This window comes from Canis aureus, chromosome 15 (assembly GCF_053574225.1).
Source record: "Canis aureus isolate CA01 chromosome 15, VMU_Caureus_v.1.0, whole genome shotgun sequence".
Classification (NCBI taxonomy): domain Eukaryota; kingdom Metazoa; phylum Chordata; class Mammalia; order Carnivora; family Canidae; genus Canis; species Canis aureus.
In genome coordinates, this window is record NC_135625.1 from 34529987 (window position 1) to 34557396 (window position 27410).

A 27410-nucleotide genomic window follows, 5' to 3' on the forward strand; every position below is an offset into this window, starting at 1 on the left:
ATAGAAGTAGGTGATTTATTACATTTTTAGAAGTGGAGAAGAGGAAGGATTCAAGGATGGTTTACACGTGAAACATACAGAACTTTCTTCTATCCTGGAAAAGAATATTGCTGCCCTAGAACATGACCAAAATTGCTGGACATTAGAAAACAATCAAGATCTCAATTCTCAGTGCCATATGGCAGAACTGAATGCTCTTCTAGCATCTCAAGTGGAGGTATACATACAGTTTCTTTTTTTTTTTTAATTTTTATTTACTTATGATAGTCACACAGAGAGAGAGAGAGAGGCAGAGACATAGGCAGAGGGAGAAGCAGGCTCCATGCACTGGGAGCCCGACATGGGATTCGATCCCGGGTCTCCAGGATCGCGCAATGGGCCAAAGGCAGGCGCTAAACCGCTGCGCCACCCAGGGATCCATACATACAGTTTCTGAACAATCAATTCATAGCTAAGTTATGATTTCAGACCCATTACTCAATGAAGGTTCCAGAGCAGGGTAGAGGAAACAAGTTATGGCTGGAGGAATGAGTCACTTTGGAAGGTAGTGTTGCTCACAGCCAAGGTCTCATGGTTATAAAGAGAGCGGAGTGCTCACATCCAGTGGCGCTCCCTGCACTGCCCCCTCTGATGCCAAAATCAAAAGTAAAAATGCCTTAGTCCCCAGACAAACTCGCCCACTAAGTCTATCAACATATTAAAGTTGGGGACAATTTACCCCTAGGGACACACTGGAAGGTAAATATCTCATAAGAAATGACCATTTGTTTCCACCAAATCATGAAAGATTTTCATATGTGTCTACTGACTTGAGAAAAGTGAGACACTTTCTCAGGTAGTAACTGCCATAACTAATTATCTACGTCTCTGAGAAACTTGGGAACTTTTGGTAGGATACTGTTCTGGAAGTTCATATACCCATACAAAGCTTCTTCCAGCTTCTGAGCCAACCATGTGCATGTCCTGCTATGTTCCTCCCACCAGCCTTTTACTTAAAAGACAGTGCTTGGAACATAGGAAGTGCTACCAGTGCATCAAAATACCATATTATTTATTATTAAGTAACTTGGCAAAATGTCTTAAAGCTTTAAGTTCCTTGCTTCCATTTTCTGGATACTCCATCCTAGATGGGCCTTTTGATATTCAACTATGTTAGAACATGTAGTTTCTCTATTACCAAATTCCAGCTGAATGGACTGGCTTTCATATTCAGAAAGTATTTGGTACTCATTAGTCAAGACTGTACAGTCTGCCCAATGACATTGACAGTGAACCTTGATTTTCATCCCTTTCAAGCACAACTGCCTGCCCCTTGACTTTTTTCCAAGAATGACCCCTTGTATTATCATATTTTTAGGCCCTACTTTTTGCATTTAATCCCAGCATCTTTATAATTAATAACTTCTTTATATTTTTCAAGGACTGCACATGAACATTGGAAGAACATTGTGCAACTAGAGATGTGTACAACCCCATCCAAATATGCCTCTGTCCTAAGGCTGTTCATATTCTATAGTTTTCCTATCTTTTTTTAATCTGAGCATTTTCATTTTGAGCCTTTTTTACTCTTCTATCTGTGAGTACTAAAAGGCTTTTGTCTGATAAATTTGTGTTTTCCTTTGCCAAAGCACTGTCCAGTTCCTTTGTAGGTCTTTGATACATTGCTTCTGCAGCTGTTGAATTGGGGGGTTTCTACAGTGCTCTCTAAAGAAATTTAGGGTTCTCCTCCACATCTTCCACCCTGTGCTTTTGCAGATTTTGGTAGATACTTTCCATTAGTGCACAACTAATTTCCTATTCCCCAGCTGGTTGCATCCTCCAGCCCTGGTGGTAAATGTTTTTGATACCATAGACCCTTTTGGCATACTGGTGATTCCCAGAGACTCTTCCTCATGATAGTGTCTTTAAATGTATAGGTAAAAGACATCAAGCTACAAAGAAACTGATTAAAATGAAAGACAATTATGTATTTTAGAAATTGTGGTACAGTAATGAATTAACTTCCTTCTTGGTACATTAAATGATAGTAGGGCTATTAACTTAAAATTTCAGAAAATCTGTGATTGCTCTTGCTGAGGAAAATCACAGGTGCTGTTAATAATAATATTAATAATATGTTAATATTCACAGGTGCTGTTAATATTCACAGGTGCTGGTTGTTGCCTACATTAAAAATCAGTGGAAATGTTAGTCTTCAGTTAGAGTTCAGGGAAAAGAAATATGTGAACATTTTCTTCCCATCCAAATTAATGGATCCCCCCATATTCTGTTCACAGGTGCTTGAAGGGATGTGTAGAGCCCAGGTTAAGAACCTCTGGTGGTAGTTCTTTGTGCTTTGAGACTCAGTTCAAATAACCCACCTCCTATGTAAAAACTTCTGCAATTTACTAGACCCACTTCTCTCCTATTCCTATAGAACTTGTTCGTCCTCTGTTATGAAATGTTCATTTATTATATTTATTATTATTATTACTACTATTATTAGTTTTCCTTTACCTCCTCTTTGTTAATATCTGTGTTTTGCTCACTTTCATTTTCTTGGTATCCAGGACAGTGTCTTAGATATCTTATATACTTGATAAATGTTTTTTTAATAAGTGAATTAAAACCCTACTCAGGTTCTGGCAAATTTTCCTAAGCGACAAGTAATGAACTGAATTTAATGTATTTACTTCTATGAAGGGCACAGTGTACAAGTATTGTTCTTGAAAAAGGTGTGCTTTTAGTAATGTATTCTTAGCCTAGCCTTAACCTTTTACTCTGCATTGATATATACCTAATCTTTCATGAAGTCACCTCAATTAATTTATAATCGAGTCTTCTGAGTATTTTACTACCTTATGAATGTATAAATGGAAAAATTAATTCCATTGTTACCTAAAAATATATTATAGAGATTACCAGCAAACAGATAAATATTTCTATTTATAACTGAAAAAAATCTTGACAGCGGAATATTAGTTGTTTATAAAGCATTTGTTCTGAATAATGTGCTGGGAGATTATATATAACTTTAACTGTTAGGGAAAAATTATTCCAGTTAGTCATAGTGCATTAAATTTACTACTAAGTAGCATGAATTAGCTACTATTTAAGTGTAAACTGTTGCTTCCATATTACCCACTTCTGTTCTGTATAAAGTCAATATCAAAGATTAGCTGAGGTTGGATATCATGATGCTTTATTCACTATTAGAAGATCAAGGTGAGCAGTCTCTGGCAAATAATAATGACGTGGGTTCTGATAGTTAGCACAGAGTCATAAACGGAAAAACAAAAAGGAAGAGTAGGGAGAGCTAGAGCCAAGAGAGAATGATCCATGAGCTTCTTGTACTTGGCCTGCAGGAGGCTCTCAGGAATGCTGGTGTGGTCCGTCTAGAGCTCACTCTTTTTCGCTCTCTCTTTCTCTCTCTCTCTCTCTCTCTCTCTCACACACACACACACACACACACATTTCCACCTTTCTCTGTCCCTCCTATGTTGTCTCGGGATAGGAGGGAATGTAGTTTTTAAGGTGGCTACAAAATTCTTACAATTATATATTTTAATCAATATAGAATATTAACAAAACAATGTTTTGTTAATCCAATGCAGTTTGTGAAATAATATTCTGTGAAAAAAATATATTTCCCCTATGCTTTAAAAATGTTTTATGCAGAAAAATCATTGAGAGGAAAGAAGATTAATATTGTTGAAGTGAAAGTCATCCCTGCTTCACTTTTTTAAAATTTCAGGGGTTTTTCTCTTTTCCTGTTAAAATTGGTACTTACTAAATGAGAAGACAAAAATCCAATGAAAAACCATGAGGATAAATGAGGTTATAGGACCCTGAAATGTTTGGGAAAGAATTATAATTATTAAGTCTTTTTTGTTTTTTTAAGAGCATGTTCAACTATGCTAGATTTTCCATTAAATTTAAGAGAGAGAAAAAAGAACCCCAAGAAGTTCTAGGGAGGTCAGAGAAAATTAAGTTTCCATCACTGTCTGAGAACAGAGGTGCTGTGATGTTATTGTCCACCTTCCCCACTACCACCACCCTACCCCACAGAAGTGTGTTCTAGCTTCAGGGGAATTATTTATTACAAACCACCATTGGGATGAAAGGGGTCTGTGAGTCACACAGGCCATGATTTCAACCTTACCACGTCAGACAGCTTTCACGTGCTGCCCAGCAGATTCAGGTCACATCACTTTCTCTGTCCATCTTCTCTGTCTCTTTTTTGGTTCTAACCAGAGAATTTATCTAATTTTTACTTTCTTTTTCTGTTCAAGCCCTAGAGCTCTGCCCAAGGCAAAATGCTGCAGGGATTGGAAAGATGAAGCGTCTAGGTTAAATCAATAGAGACAAGCAGTGAACGCATATAAATTTCAACAAACAAATGCTCAGCATTGTCTCTTGGGCCTCCCACCAACAGTAACATCACTAAGTTTCCTGATTTAAGGTTCTCACAAAACTAAAAGAACTAGCAAAGTACCAGCCACTCACAGCCTTCAGCTTAATGAGTTTGATCTTCATTAATCTCCACCTGGAGTTCTCGAGTAGACTAATGTTTGGGATAAATGCTCCCAACCTAAAAGGAGCATGTTTCTTATCAATCAGGTAGAGATAAGAAAACCCTTCTCTAGTTCTTGTTAGCCACGTCGAATATCCTATCCAGCTCTTTAACATTTTGGATGGCTTGTTGGGAGAAGTTGGGCTGGAAAGTGAGGCTACTGATGCAAGAAACAGCCTAAGTCAGCTCATCTCTCTTTTCTAGCCACTTACAGTGATTTCCTATAAAAATCTCCATTGTACTGGTTGTATTGATTCAAGCAAAAATGTGCTTAGACAAATAAAGTGTGCAGTTTAGAATGTGGAGGAATCTTGAAAAAATATGTAATGACTCTCTAATGCTTATACCACATATATTCCTATACCTATATATACCTATATTATACCTATATTCCTATACCATATATATATGTATATAGGTATACATTGTATTTTTAATTTTGTTTCAATGATTTTAGGGAGCAGTGCAGAACTAGCAGAGCAATCCTACAACATATGCTATAAAACAGACCTTTTGCTCATAACTCATTGAACTAGTCAAATTTTTCTATCTTCCGGGAGGTACATTTAGATACAATTTTAGAGCCTAATACGTTGATATTCTATTTTTGTTGAGGCCAACCGAAATTAAGGTGCAACATGTACCCCAAATGCATTCTCACTTGTCATGAATTTACTATGAACTGACATTGTGTCAATAAGCCTTTTATTTAGTCTATCATATTTTGCGGATTTTGATAAACATGATTTCTAACATAATAACACTTAAACTGGGGTAGCTGCTATTTTTTCAGTATATGTTAAATTTTATGGAAAAAACAAATGATCTCTGGTGGCTGAACTAAAGACATTTTTAAAAATAAGTGTAAAATAAATAAATAAAATAAAAATAAATGTACCTGATTTTTACATTAATTTTTATAGCCATTACATTATAGTGCATCATCTATACAACTTCTATTATGAATAAACTTTAAAGATTTAAAAGTTCTTCCTGAACTATATGCATGTATCCAATTTTCAAAAGGATAGTGAGAGTTATTTGCAAATCAAGATAAAATACCAAGGAGATAGGTTTCTAGTATACTTTCTTGGAAATTCTTTAGAAGTTTATTTTAAGGATTTCATGACATCAGAAGAAGCAGTGAACAGTGGAATTCCTAGAGGGACCCTTCTATGTTATGATCCTCTATTCTTAATAGATGGCATTCCAAAGACTCTGTGTGTGTGAATTAGTCATTGAAATTCCATGGAATATTTGTTTCTTTTCCTAAGTGTGTTTACTCTTTAAACAGGTAAATTCTACTTCCATCCTTCTAAATTATTCTGTATTCCCATGAATGTGTATGCATGTGGGCACACATGTGTACATGCATGTGCACACACACATACTCAACATTTGAGACAACAGGCTATGGACTAGTAACAGAGCAAAGATAGCAATAAAAGCATTCATTTCTATAAACAGATAACAGGATATATTGGTGATATATTGGTGTTACTCTATTACCTCTGAATTCCTTCTTCCTTCAGTGAGAGACTGGGGCATCTAATTATGCTAGAGCCATCTTTCTCTTCCATAGCCAAGTCCTCATACCAAACTAGTCCCAAACTAGATTCCAGTAGCACTTAGAGGTCAAACTAAAGCAAATCTGTAATATGGTCAAAATAGTATAATTGTTCACAGGTGGTCTTTCAGGGTGACACATTACAAAGTAAAGGAGGAGTTACTCTCATGTTTCTTTTAAGTATGGAGAAACTGAGGCCTACTGTCTGAATGCTCTGTGCACCATTACAGAATGATAGAGAGTGAAGCTGTAAGTCGAATTCAGGTTAACTTCTGGTCCAGTGGAATGTTCACTTGGCCTTTGTTCATTTGTCCCTATGAATCACACTTTTTTATACATTGTCTTCTTGGCCAGCTCTCACCAATGAAAACCCATGGGAACATTAAATGATTTAATGACCAAGGCTATTAGGATCCTCTAGCTATGGTTTTTCCAGTGGTAATATAAAAATCCCTTCATAGATGTGTTAGGAAAGTTAGTGATGTATTAATTAAACTTAATCAAGCCTCTTTGATTTTCTGATGGGAAGGACTCTATAATTGTAAACAGATTCTTCTTTAGACAGCATCTCAAAATGCTCCCATTTTAGCAATTATTTTTCTAAAGTTAGTTCCTACAGAAGTTATTCTGCAAGAACTCAAAGAATGTTGCGGCATGGAGAACTAGCTATGCTTTAACCAGAAGCTACAAGGAAAAGCCTCGGCTACCACACTTAGTTCTGATAATCTCTTGCCTAAGCGTTATGCAAAATTTATCTGAGACATTAATTTTTTTGTTCTAGGATGAAAAATGAGATGTTTCACACTGGACAGTGAGGTCACATATTGTAACTCATACTTACAATTTAGCTTCCTAGCTACTGCTGTTGTTAGAGAGATGCAGACCCTCACTACTCAAAGTGTGGTTCTTAGAAATCTCTTGGAAATTCATATGCACAAATAATTTGAGAAGCACTGCTGGAAATAATCTGAACTAGCTGTGATCATTTCAATCTTGATAGTTAGCTTTGCGTAGCCTTTCTTATACCTAGACACTCTGTCCTACTTAGGCTACTTCTGGTGAGTTCCACAGTCAAAACCTTAGCAACTTCCATGCCTGGTCTGTATCACACAGATCCTGGGCTACTTAGGAAAGCGAAATCTTAAACCTCCCCCTGCTGACTGTGTGCAGCTGCTATGTAGTCACTCCTTTTGTTCTAGACTGGTGCTCTTTTCCACTGTGCCATGCTGATTGTTCAAATTGTCACAATGTTTTGGTTGCTTAGCAGGACATCTATGGCTATAATTTCAATAAAACATGGAGTACCATCCTTCAATGGCAGTATAATTGGAGCATGTTGACTATTACATGAATTACTTGCCTTGTGAAAGCCATCTTCCTCTTAACATTTTTATTTAGCTTTATTTAGTTTTCTTTGTCGTGAATACTTACCAGGGGTTAAATGGGGGTGAATTAGTGGACTGGTGTTTGTCTGCCTGCCTACCTACACTATTTGGGATTGCTATAACACAGTCCTTTGGGGTCAGACTGTGTGATGTGTTAAATATTGCCGGGGACCTGAGGAATGGGATGAGCTTTTCCTCTTGACATTTTATCTTGAATTATTTATCTAAATAAAAAGAGCAAACAATTTTAACTTTGTTATCCTATTTTTTCCTAATAAAAGCATTATCGAGATCTCTTACTCAAGGACAAATGACAAACGATGATCCTTGGAATTAGAGCCTCACTCCAGGCTGCTGATCCACTTGAGGTTTGTTTCCTATACAATGAGACATGTCTGGGATTTGTGGAGCATTCATTCTGTAGCAAAAGTCTGTGTGCTGTGCTTAGGCCAGAGTCATTGTAGAAGAATAAGTGGCTTATTATCAGGAGAGTGATCGTTTTGCTAGGGAATAGGAGCATATCAAGGTGGGGAGGGGTGGTTCAGAAACAGTTCAGCCAAGAGGAAAGGAGTATTTTATCACTGACATGACTTCGAATTGCCAGCCCATGTTGAAAGTAGAAAGCAGATTGGCTTTTAGCCACTTTTATTCTTGTTTTAAAGACTCTTAAGATAGAGTCCCTGCCCTGGGGGTGATAAGTTCCCACCACCCCTTCTTCCCTTGGTATGCCTCTGTAGGGAGCATGGTCATATGTTTTAGGATGTTATGTACACATAAAATCCATCTCTGGAGGTTGGCATCCTTGAGAAAGATCCAGAAATGACTGGAGCATCTTAGTTACAACTCTTAATGTCTTTTACTGATGTCTTTACTTTAGGAATATGAATTTTGACACTTGTGTTAGATTGGCTGGTGAGATCAGCAAAATAATGACTCCATGTACACCTGCCAGAGATGTTCACATCCTAACCTGTGACTGTTTCAGGGTGAAGGAGAAGGAAGTCTGTGGATGTAATTAAAGTTGCCAATTAGCAGAGAAGGAAGATTACCCTGGTTTATCCGTCTGTGGGTCCAGTATAATTAGCAGAGTCCTCAAAAATGGAAGAGGGAGGTAGAAGAGTCAGAGTGAATGTGACTAAGGAGGAATGATTCCAGAGATGTTGCTGGCATTGAAGATAGAAGAAGGCCATGAGCCAAGGAATGTGGGCTGCCACCACTGGAAGCTGGAAAAGTCAATAAAATAGATCCTCCCCTAGTGTCTCCAGAAAGGAATGCAGCCCTGCTAACACTGTGTTATTAGCCCAGCAAGGGTGTTAGGCTTTTATCCTACAGAACTGTGAGATAATAAATTTGTATTCATAAACCTTTAAATTTGTGGTAATTTACAGCAGCAATAGTAAACTAAGACAACGAGTGAAATAAAAATCAATGCGTGTGTACAGCCCGACAAAGCCAAGTCCTGGCTCTACATATCACTCGCAGTGGGCCGGTGGTAAATTCCCTTAGCCTTGCTTTTTATTATCTGTGAAATGGACATAATAATATAGACCTCAGAGGGTTGTTGAGAGGATGAAATAAGAAGGCAAGTGAAAGTGTCCAGGTTAGTGCCTGCCATGTTGAGGCAGCTCAAAAACTATGATTTTGTTTATATTTCTTCCCCCTGTACAGTTTGGTGGTCCTCTTAGTGACTGGCCCCATTTCTTTCAAGCTCACTGCTTGCTTTTCTCTAGAGAACAAGGCAGAGTGGGCAAGAACAGAACTGGCACTACTGCTTACAGGCAGAGTCTTTAGAAATATTGCTGCATTTACTTGATGCCCTGTCATGTTCCTCTGACAACCTCAATTGACCATACGGTCATCTACCAATTGCCAGGGTTTCCATTACTGTTGGATTGATATTAAGTTCCTCATAGTTACAGAGGATCTAGCAGATCCTTGTTCAGTGGGAGATATTACCAATGCTCACGTTCAATGAGGGTCATGTTTTGATGAGTTGTACACTACCTCTCATACACTCACATAATGTCTTTGTACATTCTATTTCTCTTCTCTGTTTAAAACTAACCAAGTAAATCAGTTGGAAAGGGTACGTTAATTTATTTGAATAGATACTTGCCAATATTGTTGACAAATTGAAAAAAAATAAGGCACCAGTTGACTGTATAATTAGGTGCTCTCTCTAAAAAAGCTTTGGAAACGGCAGCCTGGGTGTCTCAGTGGTTTAGCACAGTCTTCAGCTCAGGGTATGATCCTGGAGGATCAAGTCCCACATCAGGCTCCCTGCATGGAGCCTGCTTCTCCCTCTACCTGTGTCTCTGCCTCTCTCTCTCTCTCTCTCTCTCTCTCTCATAAACAAATAAAATCTTAAAAACAAAGTTTTGGAAATACACTTAAATGCTTCTATCAAGATTTATTATTACAAAGAAATATTTTTCTTTCCCCTTTAAAAAATCCTTTTGCTCTGCAGATATTTCTTCTAGGATTTTTTATAAGAAAGGAGAAAGTATTTCCAACTACTCAATCAGTTACAAGATAATTTTGACAGCCTTTGTGGCCAAATCATAATATTCACTTGATCTTAGTGACACTCTTGGTTCACTCTTTTCTTTACTGAAATCCAAATTCTGAACTTTTTTTTGAGCAAACAGAGGGAACATCTGTGAGGTCCTGGTTCATCTTTTTAGTTTCACCCTTGCAACAGCTGGCTCTGAGAAATTGAGAGCAATTGACATTTTCATGGTACTCTCAATCGTATTTGTATTAAGTGCCTTAAAGAACAACCAAACTGCTAGATGCCTATAGAAATTTCATGACCCAAGTAGCTGTGGATATGGTGTTTCTCTTGGAATGTTTCTGTGGGTGTGAACATTTTTAATTCAGGTCTCTCAAGAGTACTTTCTGGTGGAAGTAAAACCTGTGGTTTTACTCCCTTTTGCAACCTAATAAATTAGTCTGTCACATTGGAGCTAGCAGAAGACACAAGACCCCTGGGTCAGAGATGACAGGTAGTGTATTCCTCCAGGAATTTGTGGACAGTTCCTAAAAACCCAGTTTTTATGGGCCAAAGGAAAAAGAGCCTGCATACATAGTGGGGAGAAGAAAGCTAAGCTGAGGGAACACCCAGATTTTATACTGGGCTAGTGATCCTTTGGTGAGAGAAGGATATAATCTTTATTATCGTGGATAGTAAATATACTTCATTTTGCTCCAAAAGGAGACACTATCTCTGTCTTCTAATGGATTTTCGCTATACAAATATTCTGGAAACAATAGCCCCGAATGAAGTTATTAAATCTTCTGTTTACAAGTTGTGCAGAGATGTGAGGAGCCATGGAAAATTATCTGCCTGCAGTGCATTTCTTTGATGTGAATAAATTCTTTTCCATGTTAGTAAGAATGCTGCAGGATGGAATATTATCATAGATGTATGTAATGTCAAGCTTTTTTCCCATTAGAGAAGGATTTACTTGGCTTTGCTAACAGAATACAGGTTTCAGCTATGTGATCCACCTGTTTAGATGCACCTACTTAAAAATGAAATCAGTTTTACTTTTCTTTTTATCAATACTACATTTAGCTGGGCAGGAGATGGGGGTGAGAATGACAGGAGAAAGACTGTGTGGTCTGTAATGGGGCGTTAACTCTTCCTTTTGCACTTTTGCTACCCATTTTAATGTTGTTGGTCAGCAGCCAGGAAAGAGAGCCAAAGAAGATACAGAGAATCCCAGACTTGGAGGCAGAAGAGATTCAAGGAAGCTTCCAGAGGCTGAAGTTGTCAAACCTAATCAGACCTGGCACAGGACCACAACACAAGCAGGTCTTTGGCCTTTGGTCTCACTGACATCCATGCTGGCCTTCTTGCTGTTTCTGGAACACACGAGACCTGATCCCATTTCAGGAACTTTACACTGGCTCTTGTCTCTCATTGTTGCGCTCTTCCCCAGAGAAGCCAGGGCTCACACTTCCTTACCTCCTCCAAACTTTGCCCAAATGTTATCCTGTCAGTGATCCACCCTGTATTGCAGGCACTACCTCCCAACACATACACAGGAACCTCTAATCCCCCTTGCCATGCTCTATTTTTTCTTCTTCCAATATACTGTATAATTAAGAATGTAAGCTCAGTGGGCAGGGCTTTTCTATTTTGTTCCATGTTTCCTAGGCACCTAGATCAGTACCTGGCATACAAATAAATTTAAGTTTTTTGAATATATATTTTTGGTAAAATGAACGAACAGATGTCAATTTCAGGGGTTTTCATCATTATTTGTTTTATTTCTAGGAAGACAGACCCACTCATAGGATGTACCGTTTTTTGAAATAGCATAGCCTGGGTTGAATCCTCTATTTGTGAGTGTGAAATAGTAATAAATGAATGAAGCATATACACAGTGACCCTGTTGATGATAATAATGAATCACATTGATAAAGTGCTTTTCTTCCTTCGCCTTTTTTTTCCTTTTTTTTTTTTTTTTTGTGGAATTCCCCTCAGTGTCAGGGTGATGGATTATTCCCGTTCCTTCTAGGAAAATGGCCATTTCATTTTAATGCAGGCTTTTAGAAATAAAAAATAATGACTGCTACAATCAACTTTTAATTATCTACACTAATGGAGCACTGATGCTAGAGAAATGATCCCCAAATCATTTACATTTGACTTCAGGATACAACAAACAAAACATAGAAACATCAAAGGCAGTGTGCCATGGCATATTTGGAAACTGGTCTGGGAGGTGGGAAACTGGGTTTGGTAGAGACTCAGTGTTGTGGTTTGAATTGTGTTCGCCAAAAAGATGTTGGAGTCCTAACCCAACCACATGAGCTAGCTCAGAATGTGGTCTTATTTGGAGATAGGATCTTTACAAGGATAGTCAACTTAAAATAAGGTCATTAGGTATGCTCTAGTCCTATAGGACTGGCATAATCTGATCTAAATATGGAAATATTGGATGCAGAGGCATACATGCAGATGGGGGAATGTCATGCAAAGATTAGAATTACATTGCCACAAGTCAGGGAACTACCAGGAGCTAGGCAAGAGACGTGGAACATGCCCTTCCCTAGCATCTTCAGAGGAAGCACAGTCCTGCCAATACCTTCATCTTAGACGTCTAGCCCCTAGGACAGCAATACAAAATGGCAGCCTTAGGACACTAATATAATCAATGACTCAACTTTTATGTGCTCACTTCACATGCAATTCCTTCCCATGCCAAGCTTCCATTACCTCATTGTTAAATAGCCACTTGCTGCTTTAAGGTTCTAGAATGAAAGCTTCCTATGTACAGTCTCCATCAGTCCCACTTTTCCTAATTTGGCAGTAACCCCCATGCCATCTCGGTGTCCTCATAATTATGTCGAGAGCCTAGAAGAAAGTTCTGCACGTGATCTGCACAGCTGATAAAACGTATACAGAAATGACTATTCAAATTGGAGCATTTACATTATCCCTAACTCTGGGAATCGTAAAGGTTTAATATTTTCATGTAAAATATAGCAAGAATAGTGTTCCATATTGTGATACTCCATCTCTCACCTCTCTTTCTGTTGGCAGAGTCCACTCATGACCCACCCACACCACCTTCCTTCCATGTACTATTAGGTGGAGCCCACACAGGTATTCCCCAGGCCCTGACAATAGTAAAGTCAGCCTAATAAACAGTCCTGGGGTAAAGGTAGGGATTGGACTTATAACCCTAGCACCATGGCATTCAAAACCACTGCTACTCACTGAATTTTCTTCTCCATTGCTTTAATATTTGGAGTAAATGCAGGAGGTGTGTCCAGCATTTACTCCAAAACATGTAAAAAATAAGATCAGTGAAAAACATCACTCCAAAGCATATTCTCATTTGGGAAGTATTTTTAGAAGAACCAGTTCCTTTGTAATATGCCCCCTTACTATACTTCTTTGAAAAAAAAGTTAGATGATTTTCTATAGATGACTTGTATGAAAGTTATTCTCCTAAAGAAAATTATAGCCATAAAATAAATTTTTAATTTAAAAAACATTTCCCCGTGTTTTGTTACCAACTTCTCTGTGAGTATAGCTCGTCCCCAGGAAATAACTAGGGTGGTTGGTTTACCTATACATAAATTATTTAGTACTATTAAGGTGAAAAGAATTTCATTAGCAGCAGTATTATTATCAACAGCATTTTCAGTAACACCTCAGACTTGGAAAGGTTACTTTTCTGGGAACTGGAATTGTCTAGCCTGAAAGAAAGAGTTAGGTATCAAAACCCCCCAGTTAAAAATAGGTCAACATGAAAGCTCATGAGTTCTGGCTCTTAGTCAAAGGCTTTAGACCTGACATAATTCTAATATATTGACCTGTGAGGTTTACCAATTCACATTAAAAGCCAACAGCTTAGAACAGGAATCAGAAAATCTATTAAAAGGGAATGGAATTTTTTTAAAAAGTGTAACAATGTCATGCCATTATATCTAGGTTCAAAGAGCCTCCAAAACCACTGTGGTCCCTGAGTGTACCTATGGACATAGCTCCATCATCAGTGGTTATAATTACGACCTTGAAATAAATCTTAGGACAGACATCAAATCCTGTTTTATAAGTTAGAGAATTGTATAGTAAAGAAAGATATTCCTTGCATTGCAGTTGATTTGGTGTAAATATCATCAGTTAAGAAGTGGGTTAGAGGATCCTAGAACAACTAGGTCATGGGGAAGGCCTCATTTCTTGGCAGTGCCAACTCTGTGAAGAGTTACTACACCAGTGCCTGTATGAAGACTGTGCAGTGGAAACCATACCTGCTGTTCTTTTGACTCCACAAAATAGAGAATGAATAGATACAACTTGTGTGTGTGCTCACACACTTTGGAAAGCAGTTGATCTGTACACATCCTTTGAGCTCACCAAACATATTTTTGGGTACCTATATGTGGTGTGAATCGCTCCCAGTCCTAGAGCAGTCGTGGAGATGGAGGCAATCATGCAGCATGTGGGTGTGGGCTGAGGAGAGAGGAAGCATGAAGGGAAGGAATGTCACAGGCTCTCCCCTGGTTCATCAGGAATGGCTTTCTGCTAAAAGGAATCTGTCATCATCTCTGCCTAGAACTTTAGATTCAGAGTACTTGATGGTGAATGGAAAAGACTAGATAAAATGGGATGAGAGAGTGAAACTGCCCAATTCAGACAACAAATCCATTTTCCGAGTCAGCTGGGAGTTCACAAAAGCAGAAATGTGCCCAACGGAGAGCCCAGGGAACAGAGAGGAGACAGTTTTTATTAAAATCTTAGTTTCCAAATGATAAGTGCCAAAAAGAAAATAGTTTAACATTTCCAAGGGAAATCTTCACCTTTCATCCCATTGTGGAGTGATGACTTTTCAGAGGACATTCAAATGAAGCCAAGGATGTTCAACAGTATGTCTCATTAAATAGAATTAAGGTCTGTGAACCAAAGGCATATTCATAGTCTCCCTCTTATCTTCCAGTATGATATTCTTCTATTTCATCTTTTCCATATGCTTGCTCCTCTGAGTTTTTTGTTTTTTGGTTTTTGGTTTTTGTTGTTGTTGTTTTGGTTTTTTTGTTGTTGTTTTTTTTTTTTTTTTTTTGGAATGAGATTGGTAGATTCTGTTTCTAAAGTGTTTTTTGGTTTTTGGTCTTGTTTGTTTGGATTTTAATTTTTTTAATTTTTATTTTATTTTAATTATTTATTTTTTTTCCAGGTGTTGTTATTCTTATATATTCTTATTCTGAGAGGGAAAAAAAAATCACAGCCTTCTGCAAATTCTCTTGCTCTCACACAGACATGGTGATCTACTCTCAGCCCCCTCTCTCTATCCTTACCCCTGGGGGACTGCCTAGGCTTTGCATTCATTGCTTCACAATCTCTCCTAAAGGCTGATTTGGTGACTGAATTAATCCTGCTGTCTACACATGCCTGGAGCTAGCCTGAACATACTGTGCCTCGGAGCTTGCCCAAGTCTCTGCCTTGGATATGGTTTATCACCTCTGAGGCCTTGCTTTCTTACTCAGAAAGTGAGAGCTTGGATCAAATCATCTCCAAGGCTCCTTCCAGTTTTGACCTTTTCTAAGTGTCTGCTTTTAAATGATTTGCCAAAACTCACACAACCATAAACATCGGGGATATGTATATTGTTAGCTTATTGTCTAACTGTGGGGCAATCATTTCAGCTAAACAAACTGAGAACTGGGTGCTGGCCCCAGATCAAGTTTTATTTTTTATTTTTTTTTTTAATTTTTATTTATTTATGATAGTCTCACAGAGAGAGAGAGAGAGAGGCAGAGACACAGGCAGCGAGAGAGGCAGGCTCCATGCACCGGGAGCCCGACGTGGGATTCGATCCCGGGTCTCCAGGATCGCGCCCTGGGCCAAAGGCAGGCGCCAAACCCCTATGCCACCCAGGGATCCCCAGATCAAGTTTTAGAAGACATCTTTCCTAATATTTGATGCTTCTTAAATCATTTTTTCTGATTCCCTTGATTCCTCCCCTCTTCTGCATTTTTTTTTTTTTTTTGAATTTGCAGAGCCCTCTGACATTTTGAGTAGAACATTGCAAATGCTTGTCTACATGCTTGGCCATGTCCCAGAAAAAGATCCTCACCTTGCCACATCCTAGAACATTTCCCCTAAACTTTGAGATCACTAAGGGCATGTGTGCATGTGTGTGTACACACACGCGCCATCCAAGATTCTCCTGAGGATGAATGAATATTTCCATGCCAAAAGTTGCATGAGAATTTAGGCAATATTTTGGCAGGTTGAACAACGCTCTGGCAAGATCATTGCTTGATCATCCTGTTCTTGGTGAAGGGCATTGTTTTCTAATCAAGATAACTTAGCTACCCTTGGGGTGATATTTAACACTGCAATTGCCTGAAAATGTCATGTTTTCATAACAAATCTTTTTCTAGCATCTAAAAATTTAGGTAAAATTGAAAGAAGGGGTAACAAGAAACATTTACTGTGCATCTGTTTTCTGGTTTTGAATGTCATTTGAGTTTTACACAAATTTTCTGAGGTCAATATTACATCCATTTGACTGGCAAGGAAACCAATGCTCTAATGAGTTAAACAACTTGAAATTCATTAATAACAGAGCTTTTTTATTCTTAAGCCTGTGTTCGTTTCCCTAAACCATGTTGCTTTCCCAAAGAGAGGTTAAAATTTTAAAAATGAAGAAAGAGGATAGTCATTTATTATTTATGTTTCTGGAAATTTATATACAAAATATTATTTAATTCTTATAAGAATCCAGCTTCCCCTTCCTCCCTCTATTATGTGACAATGTATATTTGGTATTTACATTGTAAATTGCTGATGAAAATATTGCTCACTGCTGAGCCAACCATTGCGCTACAACCCCTATTCTTATCTTGAACAGTCCTTCATTTTTTCTGGAGTTAATGATTGCTTTAGACTTTCATTTCTCTGATTTTCTCTTAAACTATTTCCCTATTTATTCAATTGCTGCGTCATATGCCTATCCATAAACTTAATCTTCATCAATTTCATTTCATTTTTCATGGTGATGTCTCTTTCCTTAAGCTCCAATGATGCCTTCCATCTTCTGCTTTATTTTCAACAAGATGCTTTCTGAGTTTACTGTTGGAGCTGTGACCTTGCTACTTTCTTATATCTTCCTCATCTTTGTTTTACTCTTTGTTTAACATATTCTCCAGTAGTGTTCAAATATGCATACTTATGAAATAATTGTTTTGACCTGCCTTATTTGAAAGTGTCTTTATTACACCTTCACCCTTGGTTGATATTTGGGCAGAATATAGAAGACAGATTGAAAGCCATTTCCTCTTAGAATTTTGAAGATTTTTGCTCTGCTGTCACTTTTTTTTACACTATTGTTTTTGAGAAGTTCGATGACATTCTTATTCCTAATCAATTGTATTTAATTTATTTCCCTTTTGGATGGTCTTTTATACCAAATGTTCTAAAATTTAATAATAATATATAAATTTTTTATCTTCTTCTTATGTTAAACCCTTAGTGCACCCACTGGGGTGCACTGGGGAATTTTCTTGTTTCTCCGATAATTTCCTTCACTTCATTTTATCTCTCAGATATCACTTTCTGGGATTTCTTGGAGTTTCACATTGGATCTCTGTACTGATCTTTTCTCTCCTATTTTTCAAAAATATTTTCTGGTATTCAATTTCTTGGAAATTATCTCAATTTTATATTTCATTGTTTCTCCTAGTACTCCTAGTATTTTAATTTTAGGTTTCCTACTTTAAATTTCCAAGAACACTTTTTTTATGTGTTCTGATTATTCATTTCATACTGCTTCATACAGTATTACTGTTCTTGTTTAAGAGGCTTTTCTTTTCTTTAACTGAGATATTTTGTAAAAATGTTTTGTCCACACTTTAAATTGTCTTAATTTTCTCTTGGTGGAGATTTCCTCTTGTTTGCTTGGGTCTCTTCCTTTTATAGCAAAGGCTTTTCTCATTCACTGGTGACCTCAATGGCCCACTTATATTTAAGAATGCAGCATCAAGTACACCTGGGTGGCTCAGTGGTTAAGCATCTATCTGCCTTTGGCTTAGGTCATGATCTGGTCCTGGGATTGAGTCCTAAATCGAGCTCTCCACGGGGAGCCTTCTTCTCCCTCTGCCTATGTCTTGGCTTCTTTCTGTATCTCTCGTGAGTAAATAAAATATTTTTTAATTGCAGCTTTTTTATGAAAAAAACACAGTCTAACTTATAACAGCTGCTTTTCCTGTACAATTCCATGGACTCTGAGTCAAAGAATTTGGCAATTATTTATTCCAACCCTTTCCCTGATGCTGACATTAGATCCTTAATAGGTGATTTTACAATTTTGAGTTGAATCTCTCCAATGATGAGGAACTTATTTTCACATGAAATGGTCCATTACATCTTTGAGTCCTGTTGTGTGAGAATCATTGCTTCTAAGTATCCCTGGTAACTCCTAAATTTAAGACCTGAGTCCTGTGAATAACAATTACTTATTAAGTAGCATTATAAACAGTAGGGGGTGGGATTCCAGGCTTGCTCAATTTAAATAGACCATAGAAAATGATGATATCAGAGTTTGTCAAATATATCAAATTCAGCTATTTATATGTATCATTGGCATGTTTCTATGCATGTTGTCTCAACACAACCATGTGGCATCAGCTGAAGGCACCTGAGGACATCAATCTGGATTTCATAGTAGCAAGGCTGATTACTTCAGTCTTGCTCAATGTTCCGTTTGTTAATGAGGAATATCAGTAGAATATTTACAGAGATTTGTTTCTCATATGAAAACTTTCAGAGTTGAAGGAGGCTGTATTTGCTGCATATTGATCAACTTGTTCAGTGTTAATTTCTCATGGTTGTGGTCTGCCTAAGAAAAATATAATCAGCTAGAACAAAAGCAAAGCAGAAAGGTCCTACCAGATATTTCTTATTTTATTTTTTATTTATAATCTGGAACAGCAGGGTAAAAGGATCTTTGTCCATCTTTTTCACTGTCATAAAAAGAAAATTTGAGGGCCCTTTGAAATATTTTTGTTTTTATTTTTTTATTGAAGTATAATGGGCATATATTAGTTTCAGATATGTAACATAATGATTTAATATTTGTATATATTGCAAAATCACCACAATAAGGCTAGTTAACATTCATTGCCATATGTATCTACAAAATGTTTTTATGAGAACTTTTAAGACCTACTTACTTACCAACCTTCACATATGCAATGCAATATTGTTAACCTTAATCACTATGCTATATGTTACATCTCCATAACTTACTTATTTGGAAAGTAGTTTTGTTCTTTTTGACCCACTTTACCCATTTGCCCACCCCACCCCTGTCTTCTATCTCTGGCAACAACCACTCTGTTCTCTGTATGTATGTATGTTTGTTTGTTTGTTTGTTTGTTTGTTTGGAAAGGAGTGTTTTTGTTTTAGATTCCTTTTTTTTTAAAAGATTTTATTTACTTATTCATGAGAGACACAGAGAGAGGCAGAGAGACAGGCAGAGACAGGAGGAGCAGACTCCATGCAAGGAGCCTATTATGGGGCTCAATCCTGGGACTGAGCCAAAGGCAGACGCCCAACTGCTGAGCCACCCAGGCATCCCATTGTTTTAGATTTCAATAGAAGTGATATAGGACACTTGTCTTTTTTTGACTTAATTCACTTAACATAATGTTCTCAAGTCCATCCATGTTCACAAATGGCCAAAATTTCCTCCTTTTCAAGGCTGAATGATATTCCAGTGTGTGTGTGTGTGTGTGTGTGTACACACACCACATTTTATTTATCCATTTATCCACTGCTGGAAATTTAGGCTGCTTTCATGTTTTGCCATCATTAAACATAGGGGTGCATGTATCTTTTTAAGTTAGTAGTTGTTTTTGTTTTTGTTTTTTCAAATAAATACCCGGAAGTAGAATTGTTGGATTTTATGGCAATTCTTTTTTTAAGTTTTTTGAGGAGCTTCTACGCTGTTTTCCACAGTGACTGTGCCAAGTTACGTTTTTACGAACAGTACATAAGGGTTCCCTTTTCTCCACATCCTTGTCAACACTTGTTATTTCTTGTCTTTTTGACACCAGCATTCCAACATGTATGATGTGATATTTCATTGTGGGTTTGATTTGCAATTCCCTGATGATTAGAGATATTGAGCACTGTTTCATGTACCTGTTGGCCATCTGTATGTCTTCCTTGGAAAAGCATCCAAGCACGTCCTCTGCCCATTTTTTAATTGGATTGTTTGGTTTGTGCTATTGAGTTGTGTCCAGGTACCCTTTAACTGATTTTTCTTAGCAATCCAAAATGTCCTATCAAGGCTACTGATGTAGTTGATCTTTTTAAAACCCTATGTGACCCTCAAGTTACAAGTAACAGTGTGGTTCAATGTATCAAATATTGGAATTTGATTTCTGTCACAGGCTGTGTGGTCCTGAGTGCAACTCTGATGTCACATGTTGGTGCTCTTAGGAAACTATGAGCAAGCCTGTTCTTTTCAAGGAAGTGGACACAGAGGAGGGGAAGTGTGAGACAGTTAAACAGACAAACAGAAATAAGAAGAAAGGAAGAGAGGAAAGGATTTAGGGAGTGTTGAGGTTTTAAGAGCAAATTTCTATATCATTAATGTAATTTCAGTCATCTTCTTTGTTCTTAACTATTTAATTCATTCATTCAGCATGTATTTATTGTGTGCCAACTATGGGCCAAGCATGCTTCTTTGAATGAGGAATGCAGTGGGGAATGAAATGGTCATCTCTGGGCTCATGGAGCTACATTCATATACCTGGAATTCTAATCAAAAGCAAGGACTAGGAAGAAATGATATCAGCTATGCATCTAGTAATACTTACTGAGAGCTCTGTGGTGGAACCACAGGGAACATAGAGAAACAAAGGGGATTAGGTTATATTAGGGTTCAAGGAGTATTGACATTTTAAGCTGGGTGATCTGGTCATTAAGGATCCAGTGTTTTTAGTAGAGATTTGAAGGAAGTGAGTGTGTAATCAATGTATGTATATGGAAGAAGGGCATTCTGGGAGAGGAAACAGCAAGTGCAAAGGGCAGGGGCCATGATATGCTTGAAGTAGAATAGGCAGGTTGGTATGGTTGTAGCCCACTGAGTGAGGTGGCAATGAGGTCAGAAAGGTAAGGGTGGGGAACACAGATCATGTTGGCCTCTGTTTTCAATGACTTCAGCTCTTGGTACAAAACAGGAAACTATTTGAAGATTTTTGTGCAGATGAGTGGCATGATTAGACTTGTTTTAACTAGATTGCTGCAATTATTGCATCATTAGCATGAAAGTTTTACAAAAATGTGTCATTTCGATTAGTCTGCGGGTCAGAACTAATCAATGAAAAACAGAAAATAGGAGCCCTTCTGTGACAGAGGTACTGATTTCATTTATTGTCATAGAGAAAGCTCTTATCATCTATACTAGTCAGAGTACCTTCAAGTCTTGATTGCCACAAAACAAATTACTTTGGATGCTAACTGGACTATAGTCTTCTCATTTGCAAACTAGGGGTAATTGTATCTATATAATAAATGATATTATGAAGATGAGAATCAAATAAGAAATAATACTTGTGAAAATATCCAATGGTGCCTGCCTGAGATAATAAAGGATCTTTCAAAATGTTACCTGCACCCTCAACGGATTACAAAAATACATAAATTTAAAACCATTGACATAAGTTACAGTGAGTGTGAAAGTTTTAATCATTTTGAATATATTTTTTGTGTTCTATTGCATAGAAATTTTGCAAATCATCCAAAGTCCTTCATTTAGAAATTGAAATATTTCAATTTTTGTTTTATAGAACAATCACTTAAGAAAGTACATATGGTAGTATACTGTTAAATAAGCAAAATATTTTGTTTGTTTTTCTTTATTTTACAAATATTCCAGCATTCCAGCATTGATTCTACATTACTTGTGTAATCAAAAGTGGCCAGGACATGTAATTTAATAATCTTAATGGAGTGGATTGCAGAGAAGGCTAGAAAGGGCAGATGCAAAGAACCTACCCAGGAGCTAGATACAGAAGCTCAATGCTCTTTTTTTTTTTTTCCTCTGACCATACATAATTATTCACAGACAGGAGCAGAACTGTAATTTGATGAAAGGTTTGTGATTATGGAAAAACTTTTCAGAGATTTGAGATAAGGAAATATAAATGAACTTTTTAATGAGAAATAAAATGCAGGAATATTCACCCAAACTCCATTCTTCTTCTCCATTACGTTGGCAAAAAGTAGTATGACTTTCCTGTATTATAAGTGGAAAAAGGAACAACCTCAGAGAGTCATTTAATGCATTAGATGATCCTTTAGAACAATCGTGCATTTGCCTGTTAGTGCAGTTCACCCTTTCTACTATTCCTGAGGAAGGCAAGAGTAATAGTGACTGATTATTGCAGAAAATGTGGACTGTTGGCTTGGCAGTGTAGCCTTTTCCTGATGGGTTTTCTCAAGATCACTCCCCACCAACAAGATTTCAAGAAAAGAACAAAAATAAACTATGCCCTGGATGCCTGTGTGGCTCAGCGGTTTGGCGGCTGCCTTCGGCTCAGGTCTTGATCTCAGGATCTGGGATCAAGTCCCACATGGGGCTCCTGTGAAGAACCTACTTCTCCCTCTGCCTGTGTCTCTGCCTCTCTCTGTGTCTCTCATTAATAAATAAATAAATATTTAAAAATTAAAAATATATAAACTATGCCCAAATTATCTCTAATGTGAAACATTAAAACTGAAGGTGGTTTTACCATAATTAGGCCCAGTTTTACTGGAAGGTGATGGGAAAGCACTTTGTGATTTTTCTCTTTTGGTAGCAGAGAGTTCACAAACACCCAAGTATGTCCCATATCATCTTGGAGAGTATTGCCACATCCTCCATTATGCAATGGATCTTTCCGGCGTTAGTGGCTTTTGTAAAGCTTTCTGAAGTGAAAGTCAGGGAGGATACACAGCTAAATCAGATATTAATTAGAGACCTGTTAGATGAAGATGAGGGAGAGGTTTAAAAGGGGAAAAGAAGATTAGTGGGGCCAAATACTTACATAAATTCCCAAAATTAAAAAAACAAGCTTTATTTTTAAACATTTTTTAACCTTTTTTTTGAAGTGTAGTTGACACACGAGGTGACATTAGTTTCAGGTGTACAACTTAGTGATTTGACAAGTTTATATGCTATGCTATGTTCACAAGTGCAGAAGCTTTATTTTTTTAAAGCTATAGATCTCAGGATATTCTCAAGAAGACTTCTTTCTTATTCTGTTTGTAACTGCCTTCTCTGTAGCCAATTGAATGTTTTGTTTGTGTAAAGACAATGCATCTCTGACCAGAATTATTATCCTCATTATTGGAAAAGGAAAACCATGCCTGGCTAAAATGACTGAATGCAGGGCTTCTACCATAATCCATATCTTCTATGAGTAAATGCGTATTACCTATTTCAATACTGCCTTCACTACTATAAATAGTACCATGTTTTCTGTTCCTACTTAATGTGTAAATGTCAAAGGTATGGAGAATGACATTTGGTTTTTTAAAAAAAATTCGTATAACACTTTAAAGGGGAAAAGTGCCACTAAAATGTGACTATCTTTGGGATATGGTATTACAGGTAATTTTAAGTATTTATAACATCATTGCTTTCCAATTTTTTAAAAAAAGATTTCATTTACTTATGAAAGACACAGACAGAGAAGCAGAGACACAGACAGAGGGAGAAGCAGGCTCCCTGCAGGGAACCTGATGGTGGGACTACATCCCAGGACCCCAGGATCAGGACCAGAGCTGAAGGCAGATAGATGCTCAACCACTGAGCCACCCAGACACCTCAACTTTCCAATGTTTTATAACAAAAATGTAATAGTATTATCATTAGAAAAAAATAACAGAAAAAAAAAAACCACATACCTCCAGACTTTAGGACTTTAGGAGGTTTTTAAATGCTACTGCCTAATGTCTTTTGCTTTGTTTTGTTTATTTCTCCTGGGAATTCTAGTCATTTTAGTCAGAGCAAAACAGGCTGCTACTACCCACCCTGTCAAACATCTCTGCTCCAGTCAGAAGCTACTGTGCTGTCCTTGCCAGTTCAGTTGGGGACAATCTATTTCCTTTTTCATTTTCAGCTAATCTTTATGAATGAAATGTGATTAACTCTAGCCAAACTATGGAAACATCCTAACAGCATATGGGGAGCCTTCCTGTAGGGCCAGTTTGCTATTTCTGGCTAATAACAGATTTTAAAATCCAATTAGACAGTTTGAGAAAAGGAAGCCCAAGTTAAAAATATCTGACTGTTTGATTCAGCACAGTAGGAAATGGTTTAAAAGACAATCATTCATGGTGAATAGGATCTTAGTGATGAAAAACTCTTTTCTAGCCTATTAGAATAATAATGTTTTTACTCCTTTACTGCTCCTAACGCTTCCTACTTAATTATATCATGTTAACTAGCAGATATTCTCACTCCCTTTATAGGAAGGAAAATCATGATGATTTTTGCCCACACAATACCATCCTTCTGTGTTAAGGGACTGGATTTGACCTAATGGGAAGACATACAGATGGTTTAGGAAATGATACATGATTTTTCACACAGTGGTTAATGCATGAGAAAAGGCATGCCCAGGTCTGTCTAACGTCTACATGTGTTCATTGAATGATTCTTAAATGACCCTATTTGATTTGATTTCTTAACTACATTAGAAATAGATGAAACAATTAAGAAATCATTTTTCACCTATCATATTGGCAGATAGACTAAAATTGTTCACTATAATGGAGATTGTAAGGAAATAGGTATTCTCAAACACTGCTGGTAGGAGTACAAAATGGTTTAGTTTTTTTAACGGTTTGTGAACATAGAATTATTCTCTAAAATAATCTAGTCTGGGAACTATAATTAGAGATGCAGTAAAAGATTGTGTTTACAGATGCTCATTGTGGTAGCATTGCTAAAAAGTAAAAACTGGAAACAACCTAAATGTCCAAAAAAAAAAAAAAAAAAAAGAGGATGCCTTTCATGGGAAAGGCAATACTTACAGTATTAACCCGAGGAAAAGCATATATACTATAAAGAGTTGGAGAAAAGTGAATATCTCTCAAAATGAAAAATGATCTCGACAAAGTAGCATATTTGATTGTTTTTGTTTTTTTATAAATACCTTCTAGTCTTGCCCACATTTCCCATAATGAACGTGCAAAGCATAATTTATCCTGCAACAGGTGCCAAAGAAAAACAGGGGGTGAGGTCATGGGCTTCACAATGAAGCTCTGGGTTTGAATTTTCTCTCTGCCATTTAATAACTACAAGATTTCAGGAAATGACCTAGCTCCTCTAACTCTTCTGTTTCTTCATCTGAAATATTAGATGCTGCTGCTGTGTATACCCAAAGGATGCTGTTTGCATTAAGTAAGTTCCTTTATATAGTCCATTTTGACAATGAATGTCTAACATAAAATATATGTCCCATAAATCATCACTGTTATTATTTCTTGTTATAAAAAAGAAATGCTATGCTTACATTCAAAAGATAGTTAGATGAAAGGACAAGTAAAAGCTCATTTCACTGTGTTTTGTAGCAGCCTTATTGATGTGATTCTCATACCATAAAATTTATCCATTTAAAGTGCATGCTTCTGTTTTACTATGTTTTGCCAAATGATTAGGTAAGTAAATTTGTTGAAAGAAAATTATTTTGAGAAATAAAAATTTCTTTGCTATTAATAAGTGAGGAAAACCCCATCTACATAGAGATCACCCTCAGTGAATCTCTTCTTTCAGTGTCAGGTTACCTTAGGGAAGGGGAAGAGGCTTAGAGACAAGTTTCCTCCTCTTCAAAGAAAGTTTATGAGTTTTGTAGACCCTGAGAAACAACCTGTAGGTCAACCAAAGGAGCCACTATCATGTTCTGGGTCTCAAGACTGTTGCCTGGGGCAGAAAGTGAACTGAAATAAACCTGCTCTGGGGGAGAAGGGAGTTCTTCCCTCAATTTTGAGTTTATGAGTTTTTGGTTCTTCATAGTTTTCTTTGGCAAATGAACTTTGTTCCATAGTTTCTACACAATATGATAAACACAAATGATTAGGAAGTATTTTGTAAGGATTAATTGCTAAAGAAATTATGAAGGAAGCCAGAATGTAACCTGAAGTTAAGTAACTTTTTGGTCTCAGAACCACTGTATACTCCAAGACCCTGTAGAGTTTCTTTTAATGTGAGTTATACCTATCAATTAGAAATTAAAGTGAAAAAGGTTTAAGACAGAAGGATACCCAAGGATACATTTCCATTAGTCACCAGAGCAATGACATTATCATATGTCATGTAGCCACTGGAAAATCCCACTGTAGATTTGTAGAAGAGTAGGAATGAAACAGGCAAATCACATCCCACTATTGTTATGAAAATAGTATTGACCTCAAGGACTGCCAGAAAAGGTTTGGGGAATCTCTGAGGAATCCTGCACCACACTTTGAGAACTCTTGTTATAAAATGATTCTTTCCTTTGCCACACGAAACTACCTTTGGGATATGGGATTGTCTAAGGCCACAATGCAGCCAGCTCTGAGATTTTTAAGGTCAAGAAGAGATGAACTTCATCACTCAAAAGCCACAGTGGTCAAAAGCATACCCCAACTGGATTTTCTTTCTCCGACTCTATGGACCAGTTTTTAGCTATTTTAGTGGCAACTGCCTCTAAGATTTATTAAGAACCAATAGACTTATAAGACCCTGTTTGCAGAAAAAGGGTCTTCAGTCACCAGTACCTGCTGAACTCGCCTTTATCTCCATCTGTAGCAGCAGCCCAGAACAAATAAGCCATGTGTTGTTCTCTTTTTCTTTTTCATTCACAGATAAACCATCTGTTCAAAGCGGGGGTAGGAAATGAGTGAGAAAAGATGGTACATATGAGGCGCCAATTTATTAAGTACATTTGTGGCTTTTTTTCTCTTTTTAATTTGGTTGATCACAATAATAATATACCCTTTCATAACATAAAATAATATCTAAGTATAAAATATTAAAAAAATACCTAAGTAGGGGCACCTGGGTGGCTCAGGTTGTGATCTGCAGATCCTGGGATGGAGCCCGGCTCCCTTTGTCTCACTGCTCAGCAGGGGGCCTTCTTCTCCCTCTCTCTCTGCCCTTCCCTGCCCATGGTATCTGCTCTCTCTCTCTCTCTCTCTCTCTCTCTCTCTCTCAAATAAATAAATAAATAATCTTTTTAAAAAATGCCTAAGTTATAATGAGTAAAAAGAGAACCTAAGTGCCCCGCCCCGGCCCCCAACAAAATCCTCTCCCAGATTACATTTCTCAGAGATAACTGTGTCAGTTTCCTGTGGATTCTCACAGCCCTCTTTGTTGTCAAGTTGCAACCATAGATAAATTGAAAGTCT

At 37.3% G+C, this 27410-nt stretch overlaps 1 protein-coding gene and 1 long non-coding RNA gene across 11 annotated transcripts in view; one reads left to right on the plus strand and one right to left on the minus strand.

Moving 5' to 3' along the window:
* Positions 1-27410, plus strand: part of NRG1 (neuregulin 1) — a 1069619-nt gene that overhangs the window by 531604 nt on the left and 510605 nt on the right. The gene's annotated exons all lie outside the window — the stretch shown is intronic.
* The window catches only part of LOC144284494 (uncharacterized), a 67184-nt gene continuing 61944 nt past the window's right edge, over positions 22171-27410 (minus strand). Inside the window, exon 4 of one of the 2 annotated variants that reach the window (XR_013352919.1) lies at positions 22171-22272. This is a non-coding gene — a long non-coding RNA (uncharacterized LOC144284494). Of the gene's footprint in view, positions 22273-26799; positions 26877-27410 lie in introns of those variants that run through there. The other variant, XR_013352920.1, reaches the window with a different exon arrangement.